Below are 6518 nucleotides of genomic sequence, written 5' to 3'. Positions count from 1 at the left end.
ACTCGGTCCCTGTCACAAGCGTCAGATGTTACAGCACTTCATTCCAAGTGATGTCTCAATTCCACAAATGATTTACCCACAAGAAATGAATACATTCATTAACCTTGCAAGACTCCTGGAGGGAATTTTTTTTTTTTTTTAAATAGGAGAGAGCCAAGAACATGGCTAATATCTAAATAGATGTCTTTCCCACTCTCATTTCCTGGTAGGACACGCTGATCTAATCTTTCTGGAGGGCAATTTGGCAGCACTCACTGAAGCCTTTAAAACATGCTTACCCTCTAACTCAACAATTTAGCTTCTAGGAATTTGCCCCAAAAGAGAATTCAAGATGTTTTCCAAGATAGACCTAGGAGGACACTTGTTTTAATGTGTTTTAGAATGGTGAGACAGTTTTTTTTTCTTTTTAAATTTGATTGGAGTACAATTGCTTTACAATGTTGTGTTGGTTTCTGTTGTACGAGAGTGTGAGTCAGCTGTATGTATACAAATATGCCCTCCCTCTTTAGCCTCCCTGCCCCCACCCACCCCACCCCACCCTTTAGGTAGTCACAGAACAACCAGCTGAGCTCCGTCTGCTTTCCTGCAGCTTCCTATTAGCTATCTAGAATATTGAGACAGTTTTAAAACACACACTGAAAGCCAACAGTTGGGAGTGGGTGATAAAGATGGTGAGCACGCATACACTGGAGCCCTAACCCGTCACTGAAAATGTTATTGCAAGAAAACAATGACTGGTATGGAAAAATGCTTATGATGTGTTTTATATCTCCATAAAGAGAAAAACTAAACAGGCAGTAGTCTCTTAGTTTTGTTTTGTTTTTTTTTTTAATTTCTCTCGGTATGTATGAAAAAGAGAGGAAAGCTGTATGTCAAAGTATAGTAGTGGGGACTATGCTTCTTTACCTAAAATTTTAATATTTCAGTAATTACTGTGTTACACATCTAATCATTTGAAAGTAATGAAAATTATGTGCCTGATTACTTCTGTGCTTGCCCACAGGCAAGCCCATCTGAACTGCCTCTCTGGTGAGACTCCTTGAGAAATTGCCAGTCACTGGGGCTGCTGGACACACATCTCCCTGCCTGGGCCTGAAGGAGTGAAGTGAAGTAAGTGACTCCATGCCTGCCTTCAAGGAGCCTGATCTCCAGAATGGGGGAGTCAGACCCTTCCAGGAGGAAGCCTGGGTCTCTGCTCGGGGAGTCTGGGAAGCGGACTGGGAAGGGGTCTTGCAGAACTGGACACATCAAGGCCACTGGGTAAGAGACACCTGTGACTGACGGGCGGGGTCTTAAGGCGCGGTTGTGGGTGTTTTCCAAGGGAGTCCTGAGGAAGAGTCTTCCGGCTCTGCAACGGCTGCCCTCCTCTGGTGAGCCCCCTGTCCTTCAGTGTGACTCACAAGGAACCCAACCTGGGGCACCAATGCCTCGTGAAACACTCTGACTTTATTTAGGTCTCGCAAAGAGGTCCCTTCCTCCCAAGGTCTGGTCCTGGCTTAGAAGCCCAGAAACCCCCAACCATAGCTCTTTCTTTCTCCAGCCTTCTTGCCACACACCTCTGGCTACCTCCAGACGTCATTGGGTGTGGGAAAAATTGTTCCCTATTTTCTAAGCCACTGTCGGATGAATTTCTCTTTTACTTACAGCCGAATTCACGTCGAGCTGATGACATCGCCTACTGGCTGCCGGCGCTGAGCCGGTTATGGAACCATCCGAATTGAGCTTTCCTCTTTGTACAACAGAAACATGATCCCTGGTTATGGTGAGGATAACTAACACAGATGCCTAAAGAGCTCAGCACACACAGGAGGTGCTCAGGAAACGTTCCTTATGCAGGAGACGCGGGTTTGATCCCTGGGTTAGGAAGATCCCCTGGAGAAGGAAATGGCAGCCCACCCCAGCATTCTTGCCTGGGAAATCCCATGGACAGAGGAGCCGGATGGGCTACAGTCCCTGGGGTTGCAAAAGAGTTGGAATGACCGAGTTACTGAAAACGCACAGGTCCAATGGGGAGTTTGTAGAGAATCTGCGGCAGACAGCCCTTCCCGGAGCAGGTCGGATCGTCCTGCCCTGTTGCCCATCCTGGCGTCACAGCTGTGGGCACCATGTTTCTGGCCCCTACTCTCTCCTTCAACCCAGCAGCTCTGCCCCAGGAGAACAGTTCCCAGGTTGGCAGGGCTCCCCCGGCCCGCTCACCCTGCTGGACCAGAAGTGTAGACGCTGGGTGACCCTCCCAAGCCTCTTACCTCCAACCAGGCTTATTACTCACTGATAGGAATAAAAATGCAATGCCCGAGAGTTACACTCCCCTGGCCAATGGCAACATCCTAACCTCGGGTTACCTGAGGGGACAGGCCCTCGGTGACAGGATGTCTGTCTGACTTCCTCTGACAGCCACTGCAGACTAACTCATCAGATGGAGGCCCGTTTCCTCCTTTTCTTCCGCTGCAGAGCAAGGTTCCTGATCAGTCTGGGAGTTGGAGTGCTCAGCTCGGAGTGTTTGGCTGGAGCAAAAGCATTTTTGCTCTGCTTTTCCTGGCCCTGGGGTTTTGGAGTTGATGAAACAAGCAAATCCAGACCAGGTGACCAGCAGGAAGCGGGAATCAGGCGTAGGGATGTGGGCCTGCTCCACTGCCCTCTCTGTGTAGTCAGAGAAACTGGCAAGGATTCACACTGCTGCGGAGTGGGCCACTGTGCTGCTTCCAACCTGCTGTGTAGCTGTATCTTGGTACTGCTTCTGTCATGAGCTGAAGTCAACAGGGGGTCACTTGAGGAGAAGGCACACACCTGCACACATGCCCACTCGGGCCAGGATCTCCTGGGGGTGACAGAGCAAAGTGAAAACAGCTCTGTACTCAGATGGTCTGAAGTTTGCATTCCAACTCCAGCGCTGACTAGCTGGTGGCTTTTTGAGTGAATTCACTTTTCTGGGCCTCAGTTTCCTCATCTGTAAAATGGGGATGATAAAAGCATTCAACCCAGAGGGCTGTTGTGAGATGACACTCACAGGAGGGCTGCTGCCACAATTAGGTGATGGTGCATGTTGGTACGAGCGAGGCCCCCAGGAAGGTGGGGCTGACTCTGCCCACATGCACAGGAAGTGGACGCTGAAGGTCATTCATGGGTGTCCCTGGGGTAAAAGGTGGGCACTTGGGAGAGCACACTCTGTGTATGAATGCTAAGAGGAAGGGACTTCCTTGGTGGTCCAGTGGCTAAGACTCCTCGCTTCCAATGTAGCACGGCTGGGTTCAATCCCTGGTCAGGGAACTAGATGTCACAAGCTGCAACTAAAGATCCTGCATGCTGAAACCAAGACCTGCTTGCAGGAAAGAAAGAAAGATTTTTAAAAAACAAAGAGGGAAAAGTAGGAGCAAGGCAGTAGGGGGTTCAAGCTGAGCAGACCTGGTGGGTAGGCGTGGTGGGGAAAGGGGGGCAGAGGATGCCAGGCTGGATATAGGAGCCGTGGCCTGGGTCAGGGTGTAATGTGTGTTATGCATCACCGTGGCATTGGCCCTCAATCTGCGGGGAGGGCAGGGAAGGCAGACACACCTCCTTGGACCACCCTGGAGGAGGCCCTTGCCAGCATCCTCCCGTCCTGGGATCCCCTCACATGGGAATGACTCATGAAGGCCTCCCAGGCAGGCTCTGGGAGATTCTCAGGTTAATTCGGGCCACCTGAGACAAGGACTTTACCATGAGTGGGGTGGGGAGGGGAGAGAAAGCACAGACTCCCGACATACAGGACAGACACGGACTTCCCTCACCTGGGAGAAGACTCTGGTGTCCCCTGGAAGCTGGGAGGCTCAGAGGCATTCTCAGTTGTCGGGAGGCCAGTGAAAGGGCCTTTTGCTTCTCTAGGGTCAGACAGGCTTTCATAAGAGGAGGAAGCACAAGAGAAACTGGAATAAAATCCAAAGCGATGGCTGCAACTAGAGGATCGAGGGCAGGGTCTCCCCTGGGAAGCATCTCTCAGCCGCTGTGAGTGCTGCTGCTTTGCCCTGAGCTGCAAAGCAAGCCCACCCCTGTCTCCCACCCAGCCATGCACATGTGTCTTTAAACAGATCACTGGAGCAGAGTCCCTGTCACCAGAGCGGAGCTGGGACAGGATGACAGTCACGCTCAGCTGAGGAACCAGGGACTGGAGACCCCAGCCCCATTTTCCCTCAGACCATTAATGAGTCTGGGTGTGTATTTTTGGAAACAGTAATGAATGCTTTTCAGGAATTGAGGGGAAAGGTGAAATAAATTGCCGTTACCACATATTTGTGGTTGGTCTGTATTTATTTTTAAAATAATTATGCTATTGAATTCAATCATCTCTAACTATGAAAGTGACTAGATTCTGGTGGATCTGGAGTCTGTGGTCTGGAGCCAGAAGCAGGCATCGAGGGGCGAGGTCTGGGGGAGTGAGGAGTTGGGGTTCAGACTAAGAGGAGGGGAGAAGGAAGAAGCTGAGGCAGGCGGGTCAGAAACGAAATCTCCCTCCACAGAGACTTGTTGCTGCCCTTATGCCCATTTCAAAGATGGAGAAACTGAGCCTGAAGGAATTCTTGACAGAGGAGATGAGAAACAGAGCTGTGATCGAGCTGGTTTTTATCATTCAGCAATGGAGACTCGCTTGTGTTCACAGATGGTGAGCAAACCAAGTCAGACAGAGGCAGAGAGAGAAACCTGGTTCCATCCCTGCTTTCTGGCACCGTGGCCTCCATGTCAGGCCGGGTCCCTGCTATCTCTCCCCGACAGCTTTCGCTGTACTTCCAGCTTCCTGGCCCACCTCTCTCTCTAATCCAGTTTCTACCTGTGACTGGGGTATCCGGAGAGAAAGCAAGTCTATCTGCACCTCTAAAATCTTTCCATGACTCCCTCTCGCCAACTGGAAAACATCCAAACCCATTAGTCTGGCTCCAAAGGAACTTTAACGACGCAGACTCATGTGTCTTCCTAAGCCTCTGCCCAGCAACCTCCCCTAGTCACCCTGCTCTCAAGCCCCCTCCCCATGCAAACCACAGACTCTCGAAGCCTCTGTGCTCTTTGCCATCCCCTCTCCTGGAATGCCTTTCCCTAGGATTCACCTGGAAATCTTTACTCATCACTGAGACTCAGGTAAAAATCATCTCTCAGGGTGGTCCTCCCTGAACATCCTGGGGTGGAGGTGGGGAGTACACCAGCCTGCCCCCACCCCATAGAGTGTTGTGGTTGGTTTCCAAGGGTGTCTCCCTGCCTGGGTTTGGCACAAAGTCAAATCAACAACTACTTCCCGAGAGAATGGGGTTGCAGTCCCCAGCACAGACAACCTCCAGTCCTCCTTGACAGGGAGGGACCTGAGAAGGGGTCTCTGAGTCTGATGGGCTTTCTCAGGGCCCTCCAAGTCCTGCCCAAGGTGACCCTGTTTCTGCATGTTTGAGCTGGGGCACTGGGAGGTTGGGAAGCCTGCCCATCCAACCAGCTCCTAAGGGCCCAGCTTTCCTGCTCTGGGCTCTGAGATGGGAGAAGGGGCTGGGCCATTCCCAGTCCTGCCTTTCTTCTTCCTCTGGCTGGGACCAAGAAGGGGGCACCTGTTTCCTTCTGATAAAAGGACCGGTCAGTTTACAGCTCTCTGCCAAGCAGTTGTGATGACAGTTAGAAGAGCCCCATTAGAGGGGCCGCCAACACAAGGACGTGAAAGATACGTGTTCTGTGAATTCGTTTGCATAGAACTGGCTATAATTTTTTCCCCTCGGGAGAACAGGATGTCACAAGTCTTGACAGGCATTCAACAACTAGGGTAAGAAGGGGGAAAAAACAAGTTGTCTGGGCTTCAAAAGCAACACTTCCTTGGCAGAAAAGTTGTGAGAACAACTTGACAAGATAGAGGGTGCAGAGTTCTGAGCTGCGTGGATGCTCCAGACAAAACCGTCCTCTGGTAGACCAGGCAGTACCTGGATGGCGGCTCTGAAAGCATCAGAGAAAGAGGACCACAGGCCGGCAGGGGATATCATCCTAGTTCATGGGATGATGACATTTTATGTTCACCACAAAGGAGTGCGTGTGTGTGTGTGTGTGTGTGTGTATTCCACATGAGCACCAGTGTGTAAACTGAGTCTCCGTGCAGACTTTGAAACTTGAATATTGTATCAGTCAGCAACTGTCATCTTGATGCTGTGTAACAAATCCCTCCAAATGTTAAAATGACAATTACTCATTGTTTTTAGGTAAGCAGCAATTCACCTGGGCTGTCTTGGCCTTTCACTTCCTGGCTCTGGGCTTTAGGGTCTACGGTGCAGTTTGGGACAAGGTGTGCCTTCTGCTGAGGCATCCTCCTTGGACTACAGTCACCAGGGCATGTGGGCTGCCATGTGTGTCTCATTCTGGGGCCCAGGCTGTGGGGGCAGTGGTTGCTGGAATGTGGTCTTCTCCTGATGGGTCTCCAGAGTGAAAGAGAAGACCCCTCTTGGTAGCACACCACAGGCTCATGGTCAAGCCTCAAGTTAAGGGTCAGGGAAGTGCTCCTGCTTGGCATGAGGCCATCGCATGGTCTA

At 51.0% G+C, this 6518-nt stretch overlaps 1 long non-coding RNA gene across 1 annotated transcript; it reads left to right on the top strand.

Annotated features, from left to right (window-relative positions):
* Positions 1-630: 630 nt before the first annotated feature.
* LOC138427585 (uncharacterized) lies at positions 631-2304 on the top strand. The gene is made up of 3 exons (XR_011252073.1): positions 631-737; positions 1004-1260; positions 1647-2304. It is a non-coding gene; the product is annotated as an uncharacterized lncRNA (long non-coding RNA).
* Positions 2305-6518: the final 4214 nt, after the last annotated feature.

The sequence above is a fragment of the Ovis canadensis genome, chromosome 22 (genome assembly GCF_042477335.2).
Source record: "Ovis canadensis isolate MfBH-ARS-UI-01 breed Bighorn chromosome 22, ARS-UI_OviCan_v2, whole genome shotgun sequence".
NCBI classification, from domain to species: Eukaryota; Metazoa; Chordata; class Mammalia; order Artiodactyla; family Bovidae; genus Ovis; species Ovis canadensis.
This window is presented reverse-complemented; position numbering and strand designations above follow the sequence as displayed.